The sequence below is a fragment of the Rattus norvegicus genome, chromosome 9, assembly GCF_036323735.1.
Source record: "Rattus norvegicus strain BN/NHsdMcwi chromosome 9, GRCr8, whole genome shotgun sequence".
NCBI classification, from domain to species: Eukaryota; Metazoa; Chordata; class Mammalia; order Rodentia; family Muridae; genus Rattus; species Rattus norvegicus.
The window spans coordinates 83,135,423-83,150,770 of NC_086027.1; the positions used below are offsets into that span (position 1 = coordinate 83,135,423).

At 50.6% G+C, this 15,348-nt stretch overlaps 1 protein-coding gene across 5 annotated transcripts in view; it reads right to left on the bottom strand.

Moving 5' to 3' along the window:
• Positions 1-15,348, bottom strand: part of Tns1 (tensin 1) — a 210,940-nt gene that overhangs the window by 194,355 nt on the left and 1,237 nt on the right.

Genomic DNA, 15,348 nt, shown 5'->3' on the forward strand with positions numbered 1-15,348 from the left:
TGCACAGACCCTATAGAAGTTGCTCACTTTCCCCCCAAGAGACAGGAGGCCTCCAGGTAGGGAAGTGGCTGCTCTCAGAGGTTGGGACTCAGCAACTCATGCATGCAGAACTGGCTCTCCACTCCACTGTGGCCCAGGCCACTGCCCACAGCCTGGAATGCTGTGCTGTGCTGTGCTGTGCTGTGCTGTGCTGTGCTGTGCTGTGCTGTGCTGTGCTGTGCTGTGCTGTGCTGTGCTGTGCTGTGCTGTGCTGTGCTGTGCTGTGCTGTGCCTGCAGTGTCCTGGGCTACACTTGGGTTCAGGCCACCAATACTTACCAGCTAGGACTCCTGCATTGGCCTTGCCCTTGGCTTGCCTCTCTCTGCCCATTTCTCATTTACCAGCACCAGCAGTTTCCAGTTTCCTCCCAAGAGTCACTTGGGTCCATGGCACTCTAGAGTCTTTACTGCAGCAGGGTGGTCGGGAGACCCCAAGGCCCCAGAAAATCATGTGTTCCCCAGGAGGCCATGGGGGACCTGTGGGTTGGCCCCTGCCTTTGCCCCAGCCACCAAGTATATATCTATTTTAATCCAGGACCCAGCAGGCAGGCAGCCAGGGTTGCCCTGGCATTGGGTCATCAGGCTAAACCAGGGCAAAGGGAATGACAGTGGCCCAGGGGAGACCCTGCAGGTTGGGGGAGGGCAGAGAGAAAGGGGTCTATGTTAGGGAAGGGAGAAAGGAAAGGGCCTCCTTCAAACTGGTATTAAGGATGAAGATACAGCCTGCCTGGTTTCTCCATGACAGATATTGAGAGTGATCTGGGAGCACACCAGTGCAGAGAGAAAAGAGAAGTGAACACACAGGACACAGTGACCAAATCAGAGAGAGAAGGAGGTGAGGGAGAATTATATCCACTCAGGGACAGAATATCAACGACTTGGCCTCCTGTTCTACCTGCTCGAGGGTCTAAAAGCTCCCCCCTCCCCAAAAGAACCCAACTTCTTTCCTCCCACCAGGACCACTCAGTCTTGGTTCAGGGCCCCAAGAATCTATGAACCCTTTCAACACCCATCTCTGCTCACTAACTACATAGGAAATAAGCCAAGCTGATGGGGTGGTGGAGAGGGGCCTCCTGGGAAGAGAGGGGACAATGGAGAGGGGGAAAGGGTGTCCCTTTGTCCCTCTGCAGGCTTGGGAGCTCAGATCCACACAAAGACCTTTACAAAGGGCTCTCAGAGGAGGAGATAAATGGAGAAGGAAGGGAGGGGACAAGAGAGACCCCAGAGCTGGAAATGCCCCTCCGTGAGTATGGGAAGCAAGATGGAGGTTGTTCTCACAGTTCTGTAGTCAGCTACAGAGCTCAGGGGGAGAGAGAACAGGGAGGGCTCTGAGAGTGGGGTTCATACCTCCATGGGGAGGAGTGGAGAAAACGGGGGTCCAGAGTCCCCACCCACATACTAGCGGCGACTGAAGGAGAAATCATTGTGCAAAGGGGACACAGATCTAACCCCACACCATCTCCAAAGAAGCAGGTACTCCACAGATACTGTGTCAGACCCCTTCCTCTTGCAGCCTTTCAACTGGCTGGAGCAGGGTCAGGTGCTGTGAAGGTTGAAGGCCAGGCTGCAGATGGGAGCTTCCCAGGGAGAAGTACCGCTGACCAATCAGGCAAAACCTTGACCTCATACCACCACAGTGCCTAAGAGGAGCCCCGCAGTCATGGCTGTGTCCAACACTTTGCAGGGTGACAGAATTGGCGTTTGTTTGTTTGTTTGTTTGTTTGTTTGAATAAAAGGTGCCACTGTTGATGACGTCAGAGAATGTCTTTCCCCAACTGGCTGTCTCTCTCCCCAGTGTGGCTCCCAGGGATTGAACTCAGGTTGTCTGTGGCAAGTACCTTAAACTCTGAGCCATGTCTCCAGCCTGAAAATACTGGGTTTTTTTGGTTGGTTGTTTAGGCGTGTGGTGCGAGCCTGTGTGTGTGTGTGTGTATGTGTGTGTGTGTGTGTGTGTGTGTGTGTGTGTGTGTGTGTGTGTGTGTTTATTTTCTAAGACAGAATTTCTCTCTGTAGCCCCGACTGTTCTGGAATACAGCTCTGTAGACCAGGCTGGCCTCAGACTCACAGACCCGCCTGCCTCTGCCTCCCGAGAGCTGGGATTGAAGGTGTGTAATACCAAAAAGGCTGTTTTTAAAGTCATCATTGCTAACTGACTGGTAGCCTGCCTGCAGAGTCAGAGGCCTCAAGCATACGGTTGGTTCTCCACATAATCAGACCCACTCCTCTACAGGGGTTTAATGCAGATTCATAGAGGGGTCAACCAGGTGACCCAGAGGACCTTCAAATGGGAATAGAGTCTGACTGAGCACCTGCAACAGGCTGGAAACACTGTTTCTCTCAGTTCCCCAGATCCCTCACTAATCAAGCAAGCCCCTGTTCTCACTCTAGTCTCCTAGACATAGAAGCAGAGACCCCCAGCTCCCTCATTTCCCACCTGCTACCAGATCAGCCTGGGCCCTGGGCACATGGTATTTCATAACTAGCCTTCCCTCATTTTGTCTCCAGGATGCTATAAGCTCGTTGGTATCTCCAGGCTTCATCTAAGCACACACACACACACACACACACACACACACACACACACACACACACACACACGTGCCTCCCAGAGGAGCTTCCAGGCCAGTCTGCTCCTCCTACACCATCCCCAGCTGACCTCAGCACTGCAGCCTGCAGACTACAGAGAGTGACAAGAGAAAGAAGATGCCATTCAGGACAGAGTGTGGACAGGCACAGACAGTGCCACCTGCCCCCCTGTCTCAGAGCTTGGTAAAGTTAGCTAGCTCTTCCCAGAAGCCTGTTGTGGTGGGTTCCATTCCCCCTATTTCTCAACTGAAGTCACTGAAGCTTATATGTGGGGAGTCATTCTGCCCAGAGCACCCACCTAGGAAGTAGTAAGAAATGTCTCCCCCAGCTAGCCATATCCTCAGGTACCTATTCCCGGAGCTCTGTAGCTTTCTTTCTGAGCCTCTGGAAGTAGCTTGCAGTCACACAAGCAGGGAGGAATTTTGTAGGAAACAAGAGAACTATAGAGAAACCTCCCCCCTGCTGTGACTCCATTAAAAGGCAAAGGAATACAGGAACCCTGCTTAGCATAGTGAGTGGCTAGGGGTCAGGAGGCCGTCTGGGTGCCTCACAGGGCTCAATGCAGTCTGCCAGCTGCCGCTGTGGGAGCTGAGGGGGCAGTAGAGGAGGGGGACAGTCTGGCCAGGCTGGGTCTGAGCCGAACGCCCACAGATGGCCGCAACTCGATGCCCAGAAACACTTGCTTTTGCTCCAACTTCATTCAGCTAATGTTGTTACAGCTTGGCAACTGCCAGGCACCCCTGCCCCACACTTGGGCCAGCTCAAAGAACAGTCAAGGTCATGTCCAATCGACCATTACCCCGGTGCCCAGCATAAGCTTTAGGGTGGAACAGGGCCGGGGGAGGGGGGAGTAAACTGCCCATTTCCGAATGCCATACCTTAGGGCTGCCCCTGCCCCAGTGCACTGTGTCTCAGTTTACCCCTCAGCACTGACACACTCAAGCCAAAAGGCAGAATGGGGAGTGCAGGAAAAGTGTTAGAGGCCTGAGGGAATAAACTCTCTGCTCTAAGCAGCTAAGTAAAAGGAGGCAGGGGATATTCATGCAAAAGCCAGAACCTGGCAGTGGGAAGCCAGAAGGCCTATAATGGTGAGTTACATCCGCCACAGCCACCCTCAGCACAGTCATCTCTTCTAGATGCTTGAGTTATTCCCCATTGCTCCCCAGGCCATTGAGACACACACACACACACACACACACACACACAAACACAGACACACTCACTCACACACAGAGACACACACATGCACACACACACATAAACACAGACACACATGCACACACACTCACAGACACAGAGACACAGAGACACACTCACACAGACACACACACACTCACTCACACACATATAAACACAGACACACATTCACACACACTCACACATACATAAACACAGACACAGAGACACAGAGACACACTCACACAGACACACACACACACACTCACTCACACACACATAAACACACTCACACACACATAAACACACACACAGAGACACACACATAAACACACACACACACATATAAACACAGACACACACACACTCACACACACATAAACACAGACACATGCACACCCCAGACCTGAAGCTCCCTCCACTCCTCTGTCCTACAAAGGCTGCTGGAAATAACAAGGTTCTGATTCCTGATGAAACCCATCACACTGTTCACTGTTTGCAAAGACGGGGCACCCCACAGGAGGGGAGAGGATCACCCTAAAAGCACTTCTGGCCAACTGTGCCCCACAGGTTCCACCAGCCTCCCTGACTCTCCTCTGAATGAAGAGGCCTGGCCTGTGCCCACCTCCACCCACTGTCCCAGGTCAGTCTCCCACACAGCAGTTTGAGACTCTCAGCCTCCCCCGGTCGTCAGACCTCTGACAGGCTCCTCAGGCCTCAGACCCTCACACTTCTGCTACACTTTCTTTCCTGGCGGGCCAGACAAATACTATCGCAATAGCAATGATGGTGATGATGACCATAAAGATGACCACAGCTTTATCACATGTTGCCAATGTGCCATACACCATATTAAAGGTTGTTAGAGCAGTGGGGGAAACTGAGGCACAAAGAGGTTTTTATCATTTACTTATCCATACACATTCCTAAAACTGCTTAAAAAAACAAGTCGTTGCTGAACTTAGTATCATTTCCAAGCCCTCTGGGAAGCTGCAACCCCAGACAGTCTCCCCTGTAGCAGAGAAGCTATCTGTCCCTGCAAGACAGATACACAGGAAGGAATAGAGTTGGAGTGTTGAAGCTGACCAGAGAAAATAGGGAAAGGAAGTCTCTCAGTTGAGAAGCAGACCAGGGCGCTGGGCCAGAGGAAGCAAGAGAAAGAAGATATGGCCAGAGGGCTCTTTTCACCTACTCTGTACCTCTGGCCATAAACCATCAGCTGCCCTACTCCCAACCTGCCAGGAACATGTCAGGGACATGGCCAGCAGGACAAGCAGTGCCCAGCCCAGGACGCCTACACTCAGACTTCTACAGACCCAGATCCAGACGTCCCATACCTCCTCAGTCATTTCCCCTCCTGCATCTCTGCAGGGGCAAGACCCAATCCCTGGCCAAGGTCTCAGGGTCCCAACAAAGCCAGGCCTGTCCCCTGGGAGTGACACCTGGGCAGGGCAGCAGGTAAATAGAGCCAAAAGGGCAGGCAGAGAGCCAGGCATTATAGGTGAGTTCTTGGCTCAACAACCTATCCTACTCGGCCCAGGTTCTTGGAGTCGGGTGTGGGTGTCGTAATAGAGGTGAAGGGAAAGACAAGGGCAGATGGTCAGCTTCCTGGACATTCAGTAAGGGAGGAGGAACTGCATCCCACCCCTAAACACACAGTGTGCAAACTTCTATGTGGTCCTGAGAAAGGCTGGCCAACAAGTTCCAAACACCCCATGCCCTACCCTCCATGAATCCTCTACCCTGTGCCAAGAACAGATTAAAATGGAGAACCCCCACTTCCAAGGCCTCTTCACAGCCCCAGGCATCTCTGCATTCAATCCCCTTCCTATGCAGGCCATGTCCCCACCTTTCAATCCCTTCCTCAACCCCTCTTTCCCTAAGCTCTGAGTCCCACTGAGATTCCATGCCTCCCCTCTGGGTCAGTGAATGCCTACTGAGTCTCTAAGAACCCTGTTTGAAATGTAACCTCCTCTGGGGAGGGCTTCCCAGACAACCTGAGGCAGGACAGATCTGGACCCAGATGACAGCACATCTGGTTGGAGGGTGAACGTCAATGAGACACTAACCTCATGAACGGACTAATGTCGTTAGCCCTGGAGTTGGCTACCATCTCAGGAGTGAGTCTCCTAGAAAAGGAGAGTTCCCGCAAAGGAAAGGGTTTGCTAAATGAAGAGATGAACCCCAACAGATCCAGTGAAAATCCTGACACTCAGGGCTGAATTGATGGCTTGGTGGTTAAGAGCAAGCACCACTCTGCTGAAGGTCCTGACTTCAGTTTTCAGCACCCACATGACAGCTCCTAACCGTCTGATGCTGTCTTCTGGAGTGCAGAAGTGCGTGCAGGCAAAGCATCCATAGGCGTAACGTACATGAGTGGATAGACCTTAAAAAAGAAAGAAAATCCTGCATGTCTACAACTATGGAGGAAAAGGTAGGGGACACTTCAAGACACAGGTGCAGACAAGGTCGTCCTGAGCAGCGCTCCAATCCCATAGCGAATAGTGCCAACAACTGACAAGTGGGAATTTGAAACTCTCTGCACAGTAAAGAAAACAAATAACCAAAGGACCCGGCCTTCAAGAACGGAAGGAAACCTTGGCTAGCCACACATCAGACAGAAGATGAGGTCCAGAATGTCAGGAGCCTCAGTTGGGTCCCTGGAACCTGCATAAGTCCCAGCCTCATAAGGCAGAGATAGGATCAAGGTGCTGGAAGAGTGGTCCAGGACGATTAATGACACCAACCTTGGGCCTCCACATACACACACACACGTCTACACGAATGCAAGCATGAACAGGCACATACACAACATACACACAGAAAAGCCTAGAAAATTTGTAATATAAAAAAACAGAGATTGAAAATTATTAAGGAAGTCTTCTGATGTGGATATCTGATCTGATGTTGATATCTGGCCTCTGCATATACAAGCATGCCCTTGCACATGTGTGGGTACACAGCCATACAAACACATACATATATACCACACACAATAAAGAGATAATCCAATAACCCTCTTAACAAACAGGCTAATGAAATAAGCAAATGGATCTCAAAAGATGAAGCAGACATTGGGAAGACTATCCAATCTCACCAGCACATCAGAGAAATGCAAATTAAAACTAAATCGAGGGACCCGGGAGGGAGTGGTAACACACACCTTTAATCCCAGCACTTGGGAGGCAGACACGGGCCGCTTTCTGAGTTCGAAGCCAGCCTAGTCTACCTACCAAGTTCCAGGCTGGGCAAGGCTACACAGAGAAACCCTATCTCAACAACATACTGCATTGAGAAGCTGGAGTGATGGATCTCTGGTTAAAAGCACTGGCTGCTCTTTCATTAAAAAAAAAAACAACAAAAAACAAAAAACAAAAACAAAAAAACAAAAGCAAAACTGAGCTCCCAGCACCTACAGGGTTCCTCACAACCACCTGGTAACTGCAGGCTCAGAGACTCCTATGCCCTCCTCTGGCCTCCACAGGCTCTGCTCGCCTATGACACAGGCACGTCAAAACACCTGTACGCATAAACTAAAAGTAAACAAACATTTCAAAAGAGAAAACCGCGTTGGACTTTTATCTCATTCCAGTCAGAATGACAGTCATTAAAACGTTAGGACGCAGACAAAAGGCAACTTCTATAACCCCTGAGGAAGTCAGCATGGAGGTTTCCCAAACACTAACAACAAAGTTTCCATCTGACTGAGCTACAGCACTCCTGGGATCCTGGACCCCACAGATCCACATTCACACATCACAGAGTCATCGGTGTTTACTCCAGCTAAATTACATAGGACCTGGTCCAAGTACCCGCAGACTGACTCATAGCCATCCAAAACTCCAGTCCTAGGGGACCCAGTGCGCTCTTCTAGTCCCTGTGGGTACCTGGGACATAACTGCTACATAGGCAGATATGCAGGAAAATGCCCATTATAAAACCGACCAAGATGCTCTTTAATAGAGGAATGGATCAAGAAGATGTGGTTCCTGGCTGGGGATAGAAGGCAATAGGGCTTGCCTAGCATGCATAAAATCCTGGCTATCATCCCTAGCACCACATAAAACCGTGCCTGGTGGAATAAATGCCAGAAATACCAGCACTTTGAAGTTTAATGGATGAAGATCATCCTCAGCCCTATAATGAGTTCAAAGCCAATCTGAGCTATATGAGACCCTGTCTTTAAAAAAAGAAAAGAAAGGAAAATTAGAGTTTTGGTTCCTATCACCCACATGGTGTCTCATGACCATCTATAACCCAGTTCTGGAAGACCTGACACCCTCTTTTGACCTCCACAGGCACCAAGCACACATGGGGTTCGCCTACAAATATGAAAGCAAAACACTCAACACATATAAAATAAGACGATCTTTAAAAGAATAAGAAAAGAAAATGTCGTTTGTGGGCTGGGGAGATGGTTCAAGAGGTAAAAGTGTGTGCAAACCTAGTCATCTGCGCTTGGGTCTCTGGATCTGCGTGACAGTGAAAGGCAAGAGCTGACTCCGTGAAGCTGCCCTCTGATTGCCATTGCAGGTGTACACACACAACAATAACAAGTAAAAAGTTTAAATTTTGTGTGTGAGTGTGTGTGTGTGTGTGCATGCATGTGTGTTATGTGTGGTATGTGTGTGTGCATGCATGTGTGTTAGGTGTGGTGTGTGTGGGTGTGTGTATACATGGTAGCCAATGTTGGGTGTCTTACATGTCTGTGGCCTGTGTGCACATGTGTGTGCAGGTATAGTCAGAGAGGTAAGAGGGGGATGCTTGGTGTCTTGCCCTGCCATTCTCCATCTTGTTTCTTTGATAAAAGACTTCTTGCTGAACCTGGAGCTAAGTTAGTGGCCAACGAGCCTCATCAATTCTCTTGTCTCTGCTCCCTGTGACGTTGGGGGTTATAGTGCGTATGTGGCTTTGCCCCAGTTTCTATACAAATGCTGGGATCTGAACTCAGATCCTCAGGCTTAGGTGGCAAGTACTGTTACTCACTGAGCCATCTCATGGGGCCCATCATAGTTTTTGAGACAGGGTCTCTCATTAGTGGGGGAGCTCATCCATTCAGCAAGACTAGTCAGCCAATAAGCATCCAGAATCCTCCTGTCTCAGCATCCCCAGAACTATGATTACAGATACACCTACCATGCCTGGCTTTTTACCTATTCAGATTGTTATGCTTGCCAGGCAAGTACTCTATCAACTGAGTTGTCTCCTCCTCCCAAAAAAACCATTCTAAATGCCCCCAATATTAGGATGAGCTATGGTAATTAAAATTTAACAATCAGTTAGACATGGTGATGCATGCGTTTAACCCCAGTACCCAGGAAGCAGGGGTAAGCAGATTTCTGTGAGTTCAAGACCTTCCTGGTCTACATAACAAGTTCCAAGCTAGCCAGAGCTACACAGTAAGACCCTGTCTCAAAAAACAAAAACAAATTTTAAAAAGAGAAAGAAAAGATATCCATTTCAGCCATTCTATTCCTCTAGCAGAAACTGACTAAGACTCTCAGTAAAGCAGACATTCTATTCTTCTAGCAGAAATTTACTAAGACTCTCAGTAAAGCAATGTAAACACACACAGTGCTTGAAGAGGGCAGGTGGGTGAGAGAGAGGAAATGCAGTACTGGAGAATAAAGAGTGGACATTTGAAGGAGAAGAAGAAGGATGAGAGAAGGAAGAGACATGTGGGAAGGCTAGGGGCTTAAGTGAGCAGACGCAAGAGAATCGAGAGGCTCTCGCTGGGTGCTAAACCATTGTGATGCCCACAGAGAATGGGATGTCGGTCTCTTCTGAAGACTCCGAGATCATGTCTGTGGCTCCTCCAGGCCATTCCCAACCCTTCTGGCTTCAGCTATGGCAAGACGAGGAGGGTGTCATGGGAGTGGATATAGACATGCAGAAGTTTCTGAAAGGATGCTGGCACAACTGCCCAGAGCAGCTGTGCATAGGCAAAAGTTTACACTGAAGCCAGGAGACACCTGCTCCAGTCTCCTGTGACTGCCACCCACTGCCAGCTCCAGCTGGTTGCCAAATCCCATCTCCTGTCTCACTGGTTTCTAACCTGGCAACGTCTGATCAGCTGACTTCATCTGACCCTGTGCTTCTGTTGACCTTCAACCACACCTGACATTGACTCCATTGGTCAAACCCTGGTTTCTATCTTCACAACGTACCCTCTGCCAGGCACCCAAAGGAATTCAAGCCAGGAAGAGCCCAAGTTTGAGCAGGAAATCAAAGAGCTCCACATGGTAGCAAGCCAGCCCTTCCCAATCCTGTCCATAAGGGTGTGGCTTTCCATTTGGTCCTCTCTCCTTCCACAGGATTCTCTGCCTTAACCCGTCTCACCACACATCACTACATCCACTGAGCATCTGTGAGCTATAAAATGTTTGTTAAGTTCCTGGGGCCCCAAGTTCCCTGAAACTCAGTCTTGACATGAGACCCTTGCTTATAGACTTACTAGGGAAACAATCTTTTGAATAGACAATCCCAGAGTGGCCCACCAACTCTCCTCTTGTTTCTGGGAAGAAAAGAATGTGTTAATTGAGGGAATGGTTCAGTTGATAAAGAGTCTGCCATGCACAGATGAGGACCTGAATTCAGATCCTCAGAAACCACATAAAAAATCTGGCATGGATGGCATGCTTCCTTAGGGCCTAGTACTTAGCAAGGAGTGGGCAGAGATGGGAGGATCCTGGAGCTCACTGGCTAGCCAGACTAGCCAATCAATGAGCTTTGGATTCAGCGAGAGATCCTGTTTCAGAAAATAAGGTGACTAATCAAGGAAGACAACCTGATACCAATGGCCTCCACATTCATGTATGTCACACACACACACACACACACACACACACACACACACACACACACACACACACAGAGGAGGGAGGTACACAGATAACCTAGAAGTGGTGCTTATCTACTTTACTGTCCTGGGATAGACCTCTGGACACTGGGGTTGTTCAGGCCAGTTAGATGGATTGGGTCTTGGGTCTCTGGAACAGTAAATTGGAAACCAGAGCTGGACTATTAAAAAGGGGGAGGAACCTGGGTACCAGGCACCTCTTCAGTAGATGGAAACCTCTACTCTCCTCTGTTCCCCTGAGGGCTGCCTTAGCTTGCCTGCCCTTGGCACCACACTCTGCCAGGGGACATTGGCAAGTTCATACAGCAAGCAAGGAGGCAATAGCTGGCTTCTTGCCCATCTGGAAAGAGAGAAGGAATGAGGCCCTCCCCTCAGCCTCATAACATAGCCTCCTGTTCCTGCCAGGGACTGGGCCTGCCCCCAGACGGAACCTAAAACCGAGGAGGAGGTAGTCAGCTGAGTGCCACCTACTCCGGTGCAGTGTCAGTCTCTAGCTCCCTTTCTTCCTCAAGTCCCACAGAGGCCACACAGCAGTGCACAGGACTGGCATGGGGCATACCACAAGGGCAGAACACTAGGGTGCCACAGAGTCTCTTCTCCCTCCTCAGAACACAACCAATGCTGCCATCAAAATACCCAGCATGCTTCATTCATAGAAAGAGCTTCCTGATCCTTGCTGAGCTTTCTTACCACTATCAACACGGAAGCCTGCATCTACACAGCAGACGTACGAACATATGATCACCGAAAGCCACATGTGAGCACAGTCACATGGACGTCAGTCACAGGAGTCCCTGATGCCTGCCAGTAGAGATCTGTCTTCACATAGTGGAATACATCCCAGCCAGGAGAAGGAATAATCTACAACCACGTACAAGAATAGGGATAATATTCATGGCCGTGGTGTAGGTAGATCGTAACAGGCATAAAATCCACACTCCATTCCACTGATAAGAAAACCTCCACCAGGTCAGAGTGTTCTGTCAGGAGGCAAGGTAGTGAACATCCCTTTGAGGGGGAAGTCAATGAGTGGTAGGAGTGCTGGGCTGGAAAACATTTCTCTTCCTCCCCTTCCCACAACTGGCCATCAATCCCAGGGAATTCTATATCTAGGCAAGTTCTCTATGACCAAGCTGTAACCTCCCTTGTTTTCTTGAGACGGAGCCTCACTATACAGCCCAATCTGTCCCTTCGCTCACAGTCTTCCTGCCTCAGCCCTCTGAGCAGTTGGGACTTCAGGCATTCCGAAGGCTCGGTTCCTTAACTCTACTTGTGGAACACATATGTGTCTGAGTCACTAGAGAGCCTATACACGCTTCTGTGAAACACTCTGGCTGAGCCACAGGACATGTTGAGCCTCATAAGCCATGTTTATAAGAGAGGAGCCACTCTCCTACCTCACCTTACCTCCTATCCAGCCTCAGACTCACTGTCCTCTCCATCATCATGCCCTTCCCAGAAGGCCCCGTTGTCTGCCCAGGCTCCTGGCTTGGTGGCTTCTGCCCGTCTCATACCACAGCCATGGCCCAGAAAAGGGACTCATGGGGAGTCAGAGCGACTACAGAAAGTCTCTAAGCTTCTGTAGGAAGTCCCCAACACCCTCCATCCCAGAACTTTTGAGCATGGGACTCACTCTGCTAGACCTTTTCCCTTCCTTACCTCTGCTCAGGCCACTATGGAAGCAACACTTCCTTCCTCAGCCAGTCACTCCACAGTCATCACCTGACAGGCTGACCTGCCCCTCTCCCACTCCTCCCCCTCCCCCACCCCAACCCCCACTAAGCACTGTTACCAGAGAAGAAGCATTTGTTCCAGTCGTCTTTGCAGTCCTCTCCATCTCTCCCACCCAATGGACAGTCCCCTGGGGCAAGAGCAAGTGCTGTCTGATTTCTGCCTTGTTACCCACCTCCTCACCTGATGCCACTTGCTCAAAACTAAGAATCAATACGGAGCAAAAGGAACAACCAGGCCCCCATCTTGCAGGCAGTCTCTGGAAAGGGAAAAGTTACATTTGGGGAACAAAAGCCCCATCCTTCTGGGGCCAGGACGCCGGAGTTCTAGTAGTTCTGGCATTCACTTGAAGTATGGCATCAGGGGAGTCACTTTCCTTCTCTGAGCCTTGGGGTGCTTATTTGTGAAAGAGAAAACAGTGGAGCAGAGTGAGTCTGGAGAGATGCACAACAGCGTTTGTGTGTGCAGCAGCTGTGTGGGCATGAGTTCACTTCTTCCTACAAGAGTACCCATAGCTTTCATCACATTCTCACAGGGAGAATGTGTGGCTGCCTCCTGTTCAGAGCCATGAACCTCAGCTCTGGAGCGCTAGAATTCTAGCAAACTAGAAGAAGAGATAAGCCAACACACGGGAGTGAGAGCTGGGTTAGATACAGATCTCTGTGCTATAGGATGTGACAATACTGGTGACTGTGGGTCTGCTAAACTTTTGAGGACTCCAGGCTGGGAGAAGCAGAAGCAGGAGAAGCAGCCCCAAAGGATGGCTTTAGGAGAGAGGAGGAAGAACCATCCTGAATCTTCTTCCTCCTGCTCCCGCCACCATCAGACAAGCACCCACTTGTCTTGGATATGGCACAAGAGTGAGGAGGCGAGGCTGGCACCTAGAGATGCCCGCCAGGCCCTTTGGCGCCCAGGTCAGAGGAGCTTGGCGGGAACACTCAGGAGGGATGCCAATCCCCACCCTCCTTCCTCTTCAGGCCCCCACAGAAGCCTCGGGAGGGCTCAGTATGCACAAACCGTGAGGGCCAAAGAAACCAGCTGAGGACATGACATGGCTCAGCTGGGGAAGGGACTTACTGCCAAGCTGGATGCTGTGAGTTTGATCCTAGGGACCTACATGGCAGAAGGAGAGAAGTGACTCCCACAGGCTGTCCTCTGACTTTCACACATGTACCATGGCATATTCGCGTGCGCGCGCGCACACACACACACACACACACACACACACACACACACACACACACAAAATAAAACTTTTAAAAACATTAATACTTAAAAAAAAAAGCTAACTGAGGGGTGTGTGGGGTCCAAGCTCAGGTAGTGCAAAGCTAGAGCAGGCATCACCCTCCAAACAGGGAGGAGGATCAGGTCTCAGATTCAGGCCTGCCAGTGTAGTGATGGCTGTAGAGACAGAATGGGTAGGGGTGGGAAGAGGGGGGGGCCTCTCAGCAGAATGAGGAAGGTAACCTGCAAAAGAGACAGGGGTACCACAGAGGGCAAAGGGGGCATCGATAGCAGGAGAATAGCAAGGCTGAAAAGGGAGTCAGGGACATGAGCCCAACCAGCCTTGGGGCAAGAAGTTGGCCCATGGGATGGGCTAGGCAGGAATGGCGGCTGGCACGTGTCTGTGGCAGTAGGAGGGCCCTGGCTGCCAGCCCAGATGCCTGGTGGCTTCTGAACTGGGTTCCTGGGAGGGTGAGAGCCCAAGAGATGTTTATCCAGAACAAGAACGTGAGTATCACACCTCCTCCAGCAAGGGCTCCCGGTGATAGGCAGAGGCTGCTCTTTCCTGGGCTGCATAGTCTCCTGAGAGTTGCCTGTGAGTGGGGTGCTGGGTAAGCAAGAAAGAGCAGCCAGCCCAGCAGCCCCTGCTTGATCCAGGACCTGGGCACATGGCTGAGATGGAGCCTTATCCATGCAGATAAGGGAGGGGATGAGTCACAGCAAGCTCTCCCAAGAGGCCCCTGGAAAACAAGCTCATCCAAATGCAGACAGACACTTGTCCCTGAATAAACATCCCTGTCCCTGTCGCTGTCACACAGGGTACATACAAATCCCTCCCCCTCCTCCCCTGACTCACCCACCTCCAGTGCCCCTGCTTTCTCTCTCAGATCTCAGCCCCAATTATCCATCCCTGCCGACCATCACATGACCAGTGGGCATCCCCCCACCATGTCAAAGCTGGCTGCAGGGAGAATGGGAGGGAGTAAGAGTTCTGAGCCCATGGAGACCAGAGAAGGGTTGGGGCCATGTCTGAAGAGCAGCAGAATGAAACAAGGAAGTGGATGGTCAGCCTGGAGAGCTCTGACAAGCAGAAGACAGGAGCATCAAGGTACAGTGGAGTACAGTGAGATGCCTCCCAGGGTTCTCTACTCGAATCCCCATCCCCCAAGCAGCTCAGACTCACCCTCTAAGGGGTAAGCTGGGATTTGAGATAGGGAGGGCTATTGCCTCCTCATCAACCCTGGACATCTTGCAAAGTAGAGGAGAGAGAGGCTCTGAGCCGGGGTGGGGTTTGAGAAAGGATATCTTAATGACTCTAGAGGAACAGGAAGTCTAAGAGCTCTATCATGTCACCCCAGTTCTGTGCCCATCACCAGTAACTGGGATACCCAATTCTTACTTCCAGGCTCCCTGAGTCCTCCCCCAGGCTCCATGAGAATCTAGCTAGGACACTAGCCACTTTAAGACAGAGATAAGAATCTGTCCCCAGATATATCCTTCATTGTGACCAGTCACTGCCTGCTTGCTACCTTGCTGGATAGGGCATTTCATTTTCAAGTTCCCAACCCTATGCCTGTGCCTATGGCATATAACCACAACTATGCTATCATCTGCACCCTAGAGGGACAGCCAGTCAAGTGGTGCAGAGGGGCGTCGCCGACACTCAACACACTCACAAAAACATGTGCATAAGCACACATTGCCATATTGTCTGTCCACACGGAGGTGCTGGGA